This window comes from Dermacentor albipictus, chromosome 1 (assembly GCF_038994185.2).
Source record: "Dermacentor albipictus isolate Rhodes 1998 colony chromosome 1, USDA_Dalb.pri_finalv2, whole genome shotgun sequence".
In the NCBI taxonomy this organism is placed as follows: Eukaryota; Metazoa; Arthropoda; class Arachnida; order Ixodida; family Ixodidae; genus Dermacentor; species Dermacentor albipictus.
The window spans coordinates 1,070,657-1,085,585 of record NC_091821.1 but is presented as its reverse complement, the minus strand read 5'-3'; the positions used below and the strand labels follow the sequence as shown (position 1 = coordinate 1,085,585).

Below are 14,929 nucleotides of genomic sequence, written 5' to 3'. Positions count from 1 at the left end.
ATTCAATGAACTAACAAATGTACAAGAACTCTGGACACGTTTTAAAAATATTGTTAATTATTCCGAAAACACCTTCATTCCTAATAAAAATAAACGCGTTAACCGAGAATACCCGTGGATATCACGTGAAATCATCCAACTAAAAAGAAAAATAAAACGACGGCGGAAAAAGGGAATCACGTGCACGTTAGACGATCTTATCGGTAAATTCAAACAAAAAATATCGGAAGCAAAAGCCCGTTTCTTCAACACTACATTACCTTCGTTTATGGCGCATAACCCTCACAAATTCTGGCGATATTTGTCAGATGAACGAGAAAAAATAACGCAAATCAAAATCTCGGATCATGTTATTCAGGACCCTGAACACATTGCTAAAGAGATGAATAACTTCTTTCAGACAGTTTTTACGAAACATGCTACAAATGCAGCTTTAACACCTTACGATGTCAAAATACCAATGGAAGAAATAACTGTAAGTGAAGAGGGTATACTGTCTCTATTGCATAAACTCGATCGTAAAAAATCTACCGGCCCCGATCAAATTTCTAACTCATTCTTAAGTCGATACGCAAGTTGGACATCAAAGTATCTATTTAAAATATTCACTCTTTCTCTTCAAACATCAGTGCTACCAGACGATTGGCGCAAGGCTGCAATAATTCCAATACATAAATCGGGCTCGAAATTAGATTTAAATAACTACCGCCCAGTGTCATTAACAAGCTCATGCTGCAAAATAATGGAACACGTAATATTTAAGGCCATAATAACTCACCTAGAAACAAACGAACTCCTATATAAACAACAACATGGTTTCAGAACAAGCCTGTCAACCATAACCCAACTAGCAGAGTTAACTCATGACATAGCTAACGTACTTAATAATAATGGCCAATTAGATGCAGTTTTTTTAGACTTTTCTAAAGCGTTTGACGTAGTTCCGCACCATGATTTAATCACAAAATTATCGGCTTTCGGTATTAGTAATAAAATAATATCCTGGATCAATAGTTTTCTAACCAATCGTAAACAGAGCGTTTCAATCGATAACAATCTTTCACAACCACTCGAAGTCTACTCCGGAGTACCTCAAGGATCAGTTTTGGCACCACTTTTGTTCTTGATGTACATAAACGACATCCAGTTCTGCATTAAAAACTCAATTCAGATGAGCCTGTTTGCTGATGACTGTGTCGTGTACACAGTCGTACACAACCCAGAAGACCAAATAGAACTTCATAATTCACTTCAAACAATTTACTCTTGGTGCAACACTTGGGGCATGAAACTAAACACATCAAAAACACATTACATGTCTTTCACAAATAAGAAACTCCCGCTTAACTTTTCATATTCGATCGGAAGGTCAACAATCAACAAAAGCAACCAGGTAAAATACCTAGGCATTAAACTCACGCCTAACCTTAACTGGGAGCCTCATATTTCGACCATGTGTCAAAAAGCCATAGGCAAACTGACCTTTTTAAAAAGGAGACTGCGCGCAGCACCACCACACCTCAAACTAAACGCGTACAAAACACTAATAAGACCATGCCTAGAATACGCTGATCTAATCTGGAGCCCTCATCAACAATTCCTTATAAACAAAATAGAACGCATACAAAAATTAGCAGTTAGGTTTGTATATTCGGACTACAAAAGGCAATCCAGCGTCTCGGGTCTGCTAGCAAGGGCTAACCTAAAACCCCTCTCGCAGAGAAGAGTAATTTCGCGACTAAAATTCATCTATCAATTATACCATGGTCATTTCCAAATAGCACGTTCTCATTACCTCCAAGATCCTCCAAAACGTTCAACCAGACTTAATCACTCCAAAACAATCTATCTTCCCCCAAGTCACGTTAATGTTCACAAGCATTCCCTTTTTCCGTCAGCCATTTCCCAGTGGAACAAGTTAACTAACGATATTGTGTGTTGCAATAACATCGACTCTTTTATTAACTGCATTCAATGTATTGACTTGTCATCGTGATTTTTTTTTTCATTGCATCTCTGTACCACTCCTGCACGGGCCGTGAAGGGCCTGCAGTATATTCAAATAAAAAAAAAAATAGTTTTCGGCAATAACGCCCCCGTGGAGCCCTACGAGGGGACGCTACAGGAGCTGTAAAACAGGTCCTGCAAACGCCAGCTGTACATCATCACTATAACCAAATATGAAATAACCCAGGTTGGCTATTCACACAAGGTTAACCCTTGCTGCCTGGAAACTTGGAAGTAAAGGAAAGCTAGGAGAAGACAGGAAAGATGGAAAGTGAGAAAAAGACGAAGGTTGGAGGGAGAGAGAGACAGGGAAAGGCAACTACCGATTTCCCCCGGGTGGTTCAGTCCGGGGGTGCAGTCTGCGTGAAGCCGAGGCCGAAGGGGTGTGTTGCCGCCGCCGAGGGGCCGTAAAGGTTCAAACCCCCGGCATTGGCTCAACCCCCAGGATCCCCTTTTCCCCGAACACGGCTAAGCCACGCATGGTTAGACGCGGGAGAGTCCAACCCTCGTGTGCTCGGGTGCGTGGCGTTGCAACACGCCAAATGCCTGCTGACGCAGACACTCCTGCGGGGACAGAGTTCACTAGAAAATTTTAAGTGAAATGGCCTCTCATGTTACATCGCGAGTCTCCCCACATGGTGGTGTGGGCATTAAAATCGCCTACGAGTATGTAGGGGTCCGGAAGCTGATCAATTAGTTTATAAAAATCACTTTTCATGAGATGATAATTATGGGGTACGTATAAGCAACATACTGTGATCAATTTATCAAAGAGAATTGCCCGAATTGATACTGCCTCAAGAGGCATCTGAAGGGCGACGTGATGACAAGCTACGGACTTGTCCACAACAATTGCTACACCGCTAGACGAGGTATTCACCTCGTTGCAGTCTTTACGATAGATGGTGTACTGATGAAGAAAGTTTGTTAGCGTACGTTTTAAGATGTGGCTCCTGAACACACAGCACCTTTGGGTTTCATTTGTGTAAAAGTTCTTTAATGTCATCGAGGTTGTGGATAAGACCTCTAATGTTCCAGTGTATTATTTGTGTAGCCATATTGTTCGTGTTTTTATGCTGTGTGTCCAGAGGAGTCAAGTTAGAGAAATGACTTACGGAGCCTTTTCAGGCCCCGTGATTATGATACGGGTTTTGTCTTTTTTGGAGGGTTCGCGAGACTCGCGCCGCTCCCGAGGCGCTAGATGCGCCTTCTGGCTCGGGGTTGTGTCCATCGACTCTTGGGAGCCACTGGACTTCCGCTCACACGAGCAGGGTGTTTTCACCGTAGGCCATGCCTCGAAAAGCAGGGCCTTGGAGGCCACCAACCCAGAAGTCAATGGGCCCTCCTTCAGCGACAGCGCAGCAGCGCTGGCTGCTGACGCCAGGGGGGCTGGTGGCAAAGCCGCAACCACACTCTTTGCGGGCTGGGCCAGAGCCAGAATCTGCTGCGGCGTTGCCCCCTTGTGCGCCGCACCAGCATACCCTGAGGTATGGAAAAAGGAAACATGTTTCGGCGCTTCTTGAAATGAATTGTTCTCTTTGATTTTCATTGTGATTATGTCTTTTTCTTTTTTCCATGTGGGGCAGGTTCGAGAGTATGCTGCGTGTCTACCGTCACAGTTGGGACAGTGGTGTGTGCCATTACAGTTGTTGGATTCGTGTTCGTGTTCACCACGCTTTGCACAGGTCAGTTGGCCACGGCAGCTTTGCAAACCATGGTCATATATCTGACACTTGAAGCATCTTCGGGTGTTTGGGATGTAAGGCCAGACTCGAATTTTGGTATATCTCGTTTCTAAGGTTTCTGGTAGAACGCTGGACACGAAGGTTAGGCTGAGATGTTTAGGTGAGATATCTTGGTTGTCTCGCTTCATTTTTATTCTTTGCACTTGAATAACATTGTGTTCTTTCCAGCCCTCCAGGAGTTCTTCCTCGCTTAGGCTCAACAGATCTTCATCAGAGATGACTCCTTTACATGTGTTCAATGATCGACGGAAGGTAACAGTGATTGCCACATTACAGAATGCTAAGAGACTTGAGAGTTTGCCATGCTGTAGAGTGTCGCGGACCTCAAGAAGAAGGATGGCACTGCTTATTTTCGTCACTTTGTAGTCAGCACCTAGCGTGTCGGTAAGGCATTTAGCTACGATGAAAGGTGAGATAGTTCTGACTGTCTTTTCGGGATCTGGACTGTGTATTACATGGAGGAAATGGAAGTGGGGGAAAGTTTCTTTGAGCTGGCTGAATAGTTGAAAAGTTTCTTCGGTGCGCCCTCTTTTTGAAAGAGGACGATCAGAAAGGGGGGGGGGGGGGGGGGAATGATGTCTTAGCCATGCAGAATTCATTTAATTTCGGTAGCTACGCCAACTGACCCCCCCACCGAGCGCAACAAGGGGACGTCACACGTCCAGGATGAAACGCAGACGCCAGCTGTACACAGCCACTATAACCTAATATAATATACCCAAGGTGCCTGGAGGTGCCGTCCATGTGAAGCAGAGGCCAAAGGGGTGTGTTGCCTCCGCTCGGGGTCCTTAAAGGTCCAAACACCCAGCATCGGCTACACCCCCAGGATCCCCCTTTCCCCGGACACGGCTAAGCCACATACAGCTATACACGGGAGGGGCCAACATTCATGTGCTCGGGTACGTGATGTCGCAACACACCAAACGCCTGCTGATGCAGACGCCCCTGCGGAGGCCAGTGAATGTTAATGATAGTTTTTCCATGTAAGTTATGTCATGGAGATGTAACGCTGGCATCATGGACTCTTAATACAGTGGGCAAATGAATCCTGCAACATACAGTATCACTGTTGACTTGTGCGCACAAAAATGGTTGCACATATGCATAAACATTTCATGAACATGATAATTTGGCATCACATTACCCAAAACTGAAGTGCTCGTGTTACAGCCCAAGGCAGTAGCATACATAAATACCATGCATGCTTCCTATAAACTTGCCTAGGCTCTGCAGCAGTATCTCCTCATGCTCAAAAGTTGAAGCGGCACAATGCCCTTTGACGCAAGTACTACACTTGTTTCACGAATATGCATGTTTGGTTAGATTGACATAAACTGAGAGGTCTGCTCTCTCGCAGTTGTTCTCTGGTTTTAATTGTGTGTGCAAATCAACATTGGGCTCCGCTGGTCATAAAAACAATAACAAAATTGATGGCAATACAACAGAAAAAAGCATAACGTCGGGTCCAGGGCACGTGTTAACTGACAGTTACACGTGCCCTGCACACGACAGCACTGGCCACACTAAAACGGCTACTTGCTGGCGCACTAGAAGATGGTGCCGGCAGCATTGTGTTGTCAGCAACACCTTTTAGTTGCTGACCGGCGTGCAGTAGTATTCCGACACAAATGTATCATTCTTTATATGGCTCAGAAGTAGTGACAGCTACGAGAGATGCTCAGTACTAGGAGGTCGCGAACACGCGACTGAATCCGCATCAACGGGGTGATCTACACCGTCCTACCCAAATCGCGAGATTCAAAGTAGCTGGCCGGATGTGAGACCGCAACTAGAGAATGTGATCGCAACTCAATGCCTTAGCGCTAACTGGACGAGCTCTAAGCAACGATCTTCGATAACAAGGAGTACAACGGAGACAGGCATGAATACCTTTGTAGCCCTTCGCCCGAAATAGTCTGTTGTTACTGATCACACCCTGATGCCACTAACCGACTGCCGATGCGTCTGTCCCGACACTTCAATAAAGTGATTGGTCAGCGACTACACCGCCATTCGCTGCAACGAACCCCGCAGCATACGATGACATTTCACCATCTGCATCGGCAGGTATGCCTAGGGATTCTAGGTATACCGGCATCACAGTACGATCAGTGCGACCAACCGCTGGCTGGGATCAGCGTCCCAAGTTCACTGCAATCGGCTGGCAACCGATGGGAGAACCGACCGATGACCAGGATATCAGCGTTCCACAGTCAGAATGTCGCAATCGGCTGGCGCTCCATGGGTAGTGATACAATCGCACACTTGAAAATCACGACTGAGCTCGAACAACGGTTCGAATCATCCTCGGCGATGGACTTCGCCGAGCAGTACACGAACTCAAGCTCGTTGCTTCCGAACGCGCAAGGCGTACGATCAAAACTGGGACGTCGCGATTCTCGCCTTCAGCACGAAAACAGGAGGCTCGTATAGCCACGGTTATACTGGCCTCATTGCCATGCGTGCGAAAAGTTAGCGGAAAGCTGCGACATCCGCCGCCACCCCTCGCCCTCCTTGGGCTGTTCGACAGCTCACCACTGTTATGGTCGCGCCCGTGTGTGCGGGAAGGGAGCGCTTCGGCTTGGTCGATCGTCGCACGAGCCACTCCCTTTCGAACCCTACACGAAACCAGCGTGGACAAACTACAGGCCAACACGATCCGCGCTCGCGCCACCCGAGACTCAATCGTACGAAAAGCAGTTCCTAGAGGCCAAAATGCGACCGCTGGAAAACGGCACGAAACGTTGGAGCCACTCACCTTTCTAAAAGTGCATCTTCGGCTTTCCCAGCACCTTGGTTGTGGCCTCGATGTATGGGATCATGAGATTGAAAAAAGGTTGTGATCAGACTGGTAGACGCATAAATGGGTCACGACTAACACCTCACGGGTTTAAGCTTCCACGGGAATGAATGGCGACCGAATCACGAATGTTCGCCAGTAGAAAACACATACCTAAAGGGAACAGAACTGTCGTAAGCTATAACGCGTTGGAAGAGTCTGGAAAGATATTGTGGATAAGCAGAAGCCATCGCTACGTCTAGATTCACTGTGTATGGTAGCGCCATCTATAGATGCCGTAAGGGGCAATCATGGCCGCGAAATCATTCCGTAATGTAAACAAAAAGGGGTTCTCTACCGCGGACTCAGCTAGCTAACCGCGCACTTGCTTACAAAACTAGCTCTGTCCGAGAGCGGCCCGCGAATGTGCCACTGTGGGCCAGAAAACGCGACGCAAAATAAGGCGCGTACACTCGCCCCAAGCGGCTCCCACGAAACCAGGGCGCCTCGCGAACTTGGGGGAGCAAGCAGACACACAACCTTTCTCTTTGAAAAGCAACTTTACTCTCTTCGACACAGGCTACTTGTTGTGACGCGAAGCGCCAACTGATAAAACAAGACCATGCATTGACGGGGAACAACGGAACTGCCTTTACATAGAGTTACTATACTGACTCCAGAGGACAAGCTACCCATAGCATAGAGTTACTATACTGACTCTAGAGGACAAGCTACCCATAGGGCCCATGCATTAAAATCGGGAACCGCAAGAGCGCCGCCATGTTGCTACGCGCCGAGGTTGCCAGCTCCTGAGATGCTTGCTAGACTTGGTGACAGTAGTCAGTTTTAATCCGGCAACAGTAGCAGTGTAGCAGCATGGCGTCTCGCTTGTGTTGTTGTGATATGTGCGTGCAGCCGTGTGTTTGGGCCACGACCGGCTTTGCCGGTCGTGGTTTGGGCTTTATAAGTCGGATCTTTATTCTATGTTGCGGGATGGTGTGGGTGTGGTCCATGTTGGCCGTACAGCTGGCAGTTATGCAACCGAGGGATGATCCTGTTCGAGTTTCCGGTGGTATGCGGTTTTCAGCGGCCACGCCTGTTGCAGGAGTGTCACTCGACGACGTTACGAGCTTGAAGCTGTGGTCAGATTCCTCGTTGGCGTTCCGTAATGCTCTTCGCACGGGTGCGGTATGTTGCAAAAGCCGCTTTCGCGATCTATCGTCGTGAGGATAGATCGGGTTTTTTATTATTATAAGTAATGATCCAGCTGTAGGGCACATGTAACCGACAAACGGAAGTCTCAGGAGAACACCTGAGATGATAGTAGAGCAGGCGGCGCAGGAACTCCAGGGCACCCGAGGGACAATGGGGGGATCAAAGCTCGAAGCAGAACGGTACGTAGATTGGGGCCGCCGAGGCAGGTGTGTGCCAGGGAGTGTTCGCACGGACAGCTCCCCTGGCACGCGCAGCAGTGCCTCGCAAGGTCGAGATACTTTAAAGGCACCTGCGCCCATGATCTTTCTTTTGCCTCGGCGCAGTGAGCACGATTAACGAGAATAATGTGGAGGGCATCCGGTGCAGTCGCGAATGCATCATGACAAATGTAGCTCGCGTCGCCTGGAGTCTGTAGTAATATCGGAGTTGGTTGTATGAACTTTATGCATAATACGCTTTGTTACGGTACCTTAACGGAATGGGTCTAGAGGACGGTGTTGGTACATTTTTTCGTACCGCCCTAATCCTATACCCCCACTACAAACACACACATACCCCCTTTTTTTGTGTATACATTCAATTCCTTGCCATGACGGACCATAGCCTCCTTTATTTTTGAAAAATAGAGGAGGCTATGGACCGATTGACCAGTTCAAGTTGTCAACTTGTCAGTAACTGTCGTAGGAATCACTGTAATAAACACAATTCCACGATCGGATTGTTTACTTTCATTTTTTGTTGTAACACTGAGGACTACATAGAAATTTATTTTGTATATGTGAGAGAAGTATGTGGATATCACGAGCTTAAGCCACTGTGCGATACACAGACAAAGCAGCTGCTACAACATGAACTGCATTGAGGGCCACACAACACATATGTAATTAAAGGTGCAAAATATAGGGGGAAGCTTCAAAATACGCTGTGTAGCACTGCAAAGTATAACATATATTGTATGTGTACAATAAATGTTCAAAAATACAATGCATCAATGTCCCATTTGCCTTCAAGTTTATTATGAAGTTCAAGTTCACTGAAGTTTATTATGAGCATATGTACAACAGGAATCTACTAACACATCCGCAGTCAAGGTGGCTGTTCGAGGTGTGCTGGCTGCCTCAGTGTAAGAAAAAGAAATTGGGTAAATGTCGACACCAGTGCCACTGCTTCTTGCCTCTGACCTGCACGTGCCTCTGCGGCATCTTTGTGCAAAGTGTGCTGGCGTGGTGAGGCGTAGGAGTCATCCGAGAGAAAGAGTATTGTTTACATGGAGAAGTGGCTGTTCACATTGCCTGTCACTTTCCCTCAAATGTTTCCTTGGCGACTAGGGTGACACACCCGCAGTCAAGGTGGCTGTTCGAGGTGTGCTGGCTGCCTAAACGAAATAAAAAGAAATTAGATGAATGTCGATACCAGTGCTATTGCTTATTGCCTCTTACCTGCATTTGCCTCCACGGCCTCTTGGCTTGCGGAGTCTGTATGAGGGAGCTGCTGTGGCTAGGCGTAGGCATTGTCTAAGCTAAAAGAAAAGGCCATTTAAATGGGGAATTATGGAAATAAATGCAGTTGTTATGTCTGCTTCTTGCACTCTTCTTGCCTAAAAGTTTTCAAACATAGTGTCCAGAACACACCAGCACTTTGACTGCTTCTGCTTTTTACCTGCAGGTGTTGCTGCGAGATCCTTAGTATGGCTGCGTGCAGCATTGTAACACTTGGTGAAGGCATTTGAAGTGGTAGCCAAAAATATAAAGAATCATCCTTGTCTGCACGAATGCTTTCAATTTCTAAATGCAGTGGTAACTATCACTATTGGTGCAAGGCCCCCCACATCTATGCGGCAAGTGCCATAGCTCGAAACTGAATTGTTCCTTTAGTGTTTCACAAGGCATCTGATATGTCCACATTAGATGTGATGTGTTTGTTTTTATTTATCCCAGTGTGGAGAGAGCATCATTAAATGGCTGAGGTACTATAGCGCCAAACAGACGACACAAGAAGAAGAGACACGGACGAGTGCTTATGTCCGTGTCTCTTCTTCTTGTGTCGTCTGTTTGGCGCTATAGTACTTCAGTATAATATGCACCAACTAGCCCAACAAAAAGTTCTGCTGGAATATCATTAAATGGTTTTTTATTTTTGCGTGTCTTGTTTTTTGGTTTATTTCTGAATTTATCATGATGCTAAAGTGACTTATGTAATGGCAATCAGCTTTTGTTTTGCAGAAAAACAATGCATTTCCTGACCCATTTTTTGACATCCCCTCACTCGCATAATTTTGCAGAGTATTCTACCTATATTGACTTGCTTGACCTCCACTAAAGAGTCTTGCATTTTCAAATACGACTCTTTCCTTAAAATCATTCAACACTTCTGATAATTTCTGTACCTTGGGCTTCTGATACTCTGCAGTCACCATTTTTGCTTGTTTCTGACTAGAAATATCTTCTTTAATTTAGAGCTTAAATTTTACTCTTGGAACACATGGAAGGGCTTGCCATTGCATATCTGCATAAAAGGGAAACATGTTTCATTAAACATTTGCAAAATCCAATTGAAGATTGATGAATGCAGCTTGCAGTGTGATATGACTGAATGAGCCATAAAAGTAACTAATCTCACTTGGTAAATGAAAGCACATATTAGTGTGATGCACAAGATACGTTACATTAACGTGGTGGGTTCCCTTGCTTATACAGCAAAATAATCGGTGCGCGAGAAAAAAATTATTTTTGCATAACCCTTGTACACACTGACTTAAGGAAAATGAGTTGGAGCTGTCCACATAATGTACTTATTTTACGTGCGAGTATGGTCAACAAAAATGTGTCCCAGCTGCTTAGTAGTATTCGGGATTATGTCAGTATTGCATTTGTGCCTGTTGTCGAAAATAATTGAACTTTGAAAATGCTCGCAGTGATCTGATGTGCATATCGGCAGTTTATGGATACATGTAAAAGACTCAGCATCAAGTGTAAGTGAACGGTCCCACAGGCCCGGAGTCGATCATGCAAATAGATTCGCTGCACAAATTTGTGACCAGAAACGATATTCCACATGAAATGGCATGCAAGGAACTGTTGAAAATATTGTACAGTTAATAAAACGCCTAAGCTATTAATGTGTGGGTTGATGCACTCGTTATGCAAAACGGAGGTAAGGCGTGCAGACAGGACACATGAGTAGAGTATTTACAAGTAAACAACACAAGCGCCGCCCACTTCTCTACTCTTGTGTCCTGTCTGCACGCCTCACCTCTGTTTTGCATAATGAATCCTTACGAACTAGCTCAGCTTTCTGTCGTTCGAAGTCTCGATGCACTCGATTTCGTCCACATTAGGCACTCGCCTCTTGATTACTTCGTGGCACAGAAATACTCGGCATCAGGCTGTTTTTCTGCTGTGGCCTTTGTAGAAGCATGATTGTTCAAAGTGCTACAATTAAACAGATTCTTTGAGTTGCTTGTGGCTTCGCCAGTACAATTCCAGTGCGCTGGTCCGCCTGTCCAGCAATTTCCTACTGAAGGGAAACCTGCAAATAAAAACACCGCTCCGCATGCAGAAAAATGCTCTACTGTGACGCTTTTCAAACGATTGTGATGTACCACAAGAGCTGCCTACTCGCGTGATATTCTCAACAAGGAGATACATTCGTTTACTTACATGTGAAGGTATATGCCAGACCACTTCGGGGCTTCGGTGGCACATAAGGCACGAGTGATATGACGGGTGTGCCATAGCGTCCGATGTCGACGCGCGGAGTGGGTATGAGCCATGGTGTGTGCTGACGTGTCTCACATGTGCTCCTCGATTTTTCGGCAAAAGGCCCGGTAATTCGCCCCAGCTCATGCAAGGTCTCACACAGCGGCATCCGTGAAGTTACAAGGACCGTGTGGATACCGAAATCTGAGGTGCGAAACCATTTCTCTCCGATTTAGGAGGATTTTTTCTACGAACACAGTGTCACTGCGAGCTAAGCCTGAAGAAAGCAGGACCTAGCGGCCGTGCATAGGCGTGGTCCGGCGGGGCCATCGACCTTGCCGGGGACTTAGAGGCGACGTGCTTCAAGAAAATGGCGTCCGCTATGCGTGTGGAAGTGGACGGTGAAGAAATAATGCCGGAGCAAGTTTCCGAGAAGTTTGGCTGGCGCGTCGCCGGTGAGAAGAAGACCCAAGAGCAAGAGAGCAAGCTAAGTCTAACCCCGGTCAACGGGGGGCCGGCGGCTGCCGGGCATCGTCGCCCGCAGCGGAAAAATTTCAAGAGCAAGCTACTCAAGGCAGCGAGGATGCCTGTGTTGCCGAGGCAAGATATCAAGATCGTCATGCGTCCCAGGGGAGGTCTGGACATTGGGGAAGTATCTAGATTCGAGATCAGCCGAGCCATCGTCGCAGCTGCGAATGTGAGTGGCGAGGAGGTGACGCAAGATGTTGTTTGCCCGAACAAACAGCAAAACATAGTTGTTATCAGTACGCCTAAGCGAGAGAACGCGGACCGCTACTCGGCAGTCAGAAGCATCACTATCAACGGCACGGCACACGAAGTCAGCGCCTACGAGACCGCCCCCCACGGCACCGTTAAGGGCGTCATCAGGGGTGTCCCGATGACGGACACTATTCAAGAAATCAACGACTACATCGTTCAAGAGTATAACCCTACTGCTATGCAAGCCAACCGCATCGGCAAGACGACAACGGTGGTCATCGCATTCGACGGCGACAAGGTCCCGAACTACATCAGATACGGCAACCTGCTGGTCGAGTGTTCGTTGTATCGCAAGCAGATCGATATGTGCTACCGTTGTGGTCGCCTCGGTCACCGGATGGACGTTTGTCCTAACCCCGAAGACAAGATATGCCGCGGTTGCGGCATGAAGAATCCTGAAGAAAGCCATGTTTGCAGTAACCCCAAGTGCAGCCTCTGCGGGGGCAACCACTTCACCGCGGACAAGGAGTGTACAGCGAGGTTCAAGACGCCATACGTCGTTCGTAAACGGCGTTGGGAACGTCAGCAACGAGAACAGGTGCAGCAGCAGCAGCAGCAGCCGAGGGGGCCAGCGTGGCAGCAGACAGCGTGGCAGCCACCGAGCGGGCGTCGTAGCCGCTCCCAGACCAGGCGAGGGAGAAGCACGAGCGATACCAGGTCACCATCGGCAGCTGGGGCTCGCAGGCGAGAATCTCGTTCGAGGTCCAAGTCGAAGACCCGGCGGAGCAACGGCGCCGAGAAACAGGTGGGCTGGGCAGCGGGGTCTCCCGTCGCTCTCGACAATAGCAATTTCCCTCCCCTCCCCTCCTCCCGCCCTTCCAAAGACAACGAGTGTAGACACTGTTTGGAACTCAAGGAGATGATAGAGAGGCAGAACAATCAAATCAAGGACCAAAACAATCAGATAAAAGCAATGATGGAGCGTATCGAGACGCTCAGTAGAACAAAAAACAGTGATAATGACGTCATTGCAGTTAAAAGGAAAGTACCCAAGAGAGACACCACCAGCGCTACTCCAGCGGTGACGAAGCTGATCACGTCATCGGCGCAGATCACATCACCGGCGTTGACACAGTCAGTGACTCAAACTCCACAGACGGCAGTGGTTGCCATGGAGGAAGAGAAGGCTGAGGCCGCCGTTGCTCCGACAATGGAGTCGGTCATGAGAATGCTTACGCAAATCTCCAGCCAAGTTTCCCAAATGTCTGCGCAAGTGAACAATCTAACAGTAAGAATAGATAATGTGGAGGCCAAGTGCAGCCAACTCTCCGTTAGAGTCATGACGATGGATGCGAAAAATAAGCATCTCACCGTTGCCAAGATGAAGTCACCACGGCTTAATCTACGGGTCAGGCCGCGAAAAGTTGGTTCCGTGCGCAAATCTACCGCTCAAAAAGCAGAAAATGACGAAGACTAAAGGGAAGCAGAAAGAGACTGCGATGTTATTTCAATGGAACTGTAGGAGTATTAGAAACAAGATAGGGGAGTTACAACTATTCGTTGATAAATTGGACCAAAAACCGGATATCATAGCGTTACAAGAGACCAACGGCCGGGCCAAGCTCGCAGGATACATTACGTATACGGACCCTAGCGAAAAGGGTACTGCGATCTTGGTCCGCAGCAACGTGGCGGCCACACAACACGTGACCGCTCAGCGAGGCTGCGAGCATACGCTCATCGAAATTCACAGCAGAAGAGTGGGGGGGGACAAGAACTTTTTCGTCCTGAATGCTTATTGCCGACCGTCCAGCAGGGTCATTGACTTTGAAGGCACCATATTGGACTGCATTAAAGAAGCAAAAACAAGACCGATTTTAGTGCTAGGAGATTTTAACGCCGCCCACACGATGTGGGGTTATAAATATTCGTCCAAAAGAGGAAACCAATTGGTTAAAGCTATAGAGGACCACGACATGGAGGTGGTTAATGAACCGGGTGTACCAACCAGGACAGGCACTAGCACGGTCAGAGACACCACACCTGATCTGACGCTAGTTCGGGGGAACCTCGACGTAACTTGGCGTAACACGGGGGAAAATCTTGGCTCGGATCACGATATAATTTGTGTAACCCTCGGGGGGACTGACATCAAGGCGAAACTGGGTCAAGCCAACATTACAGACTGGGACCGTTTACGTAGAAGCGCAGACAGTGAAGGCGAGGATGAAAACCAAGACACCAAGACGTATGAGGCATGGGCCAAAAAGCAACGCGAATTTGTAAAGAAATTTACGCAGAAGATTACTACTACCACGCAAATACCCTTCGTAGACAGCAGGCTTAGTCACATGTGGGCGGCCAGGCACGGTCTTACTCGAAGGTGGAAGAGGCAAAGACATAACAAGAAGCTTCGCAGACGTATACACGCGCTCAACAAGCAAGTGTCCGAGTATGCGGAACAACTATGCAGGGAAAACTGGATGAAGATGTGTGATGACCTGCAAGGCACACTGTCTACGAAGAAGACTTGGAAGCTGTTGCGACACCTCATAGATCCATTAAAAAGCAAGAGCGCATGCGTCCGAGATCTCACAAGAACGATCAACAGTTACGACGGTGACGGGGAGAAGCTCATTCGTGAACTCACAAGTAAATACCTCAAGACCGAGAAGAGCGGTAACCCGACTCACGAGTATGAAGGCGATAGCAACGTCGAGATGGACGAAGCCTTCACCGAACTGGAGCTGGTTGCGGCCATCGAT

The 14,929-nt window shown here is 47.5% G+C and overlaps 1 protein-coding gene across 2 annotated transcripts in view; it reads right to left on the bottom strand.

Moving 5' to 3' along the window:
• LOC139060026 (cysteine/serine-rich nuclear protein 3-like) overlaps positions 1 to 6,753 on the bottom strand; it is a 138,200-nt gene extending 131,447 nt beyond the window's left edge. For both annotated transcript variants that reach the window (XM_070538729.1, XM_070538727.1), the window contains exon 1: positions 6,511 to 6,753. The gene's annotated coding sequence lies outside the window, so the exon portion shown is untranslated. The remainder of the gene's footprint in view (positions 1 to 6,510) is intronic.
• Positions 6,754 to 14,929: the final 8,176 nt, after the last annotated feature.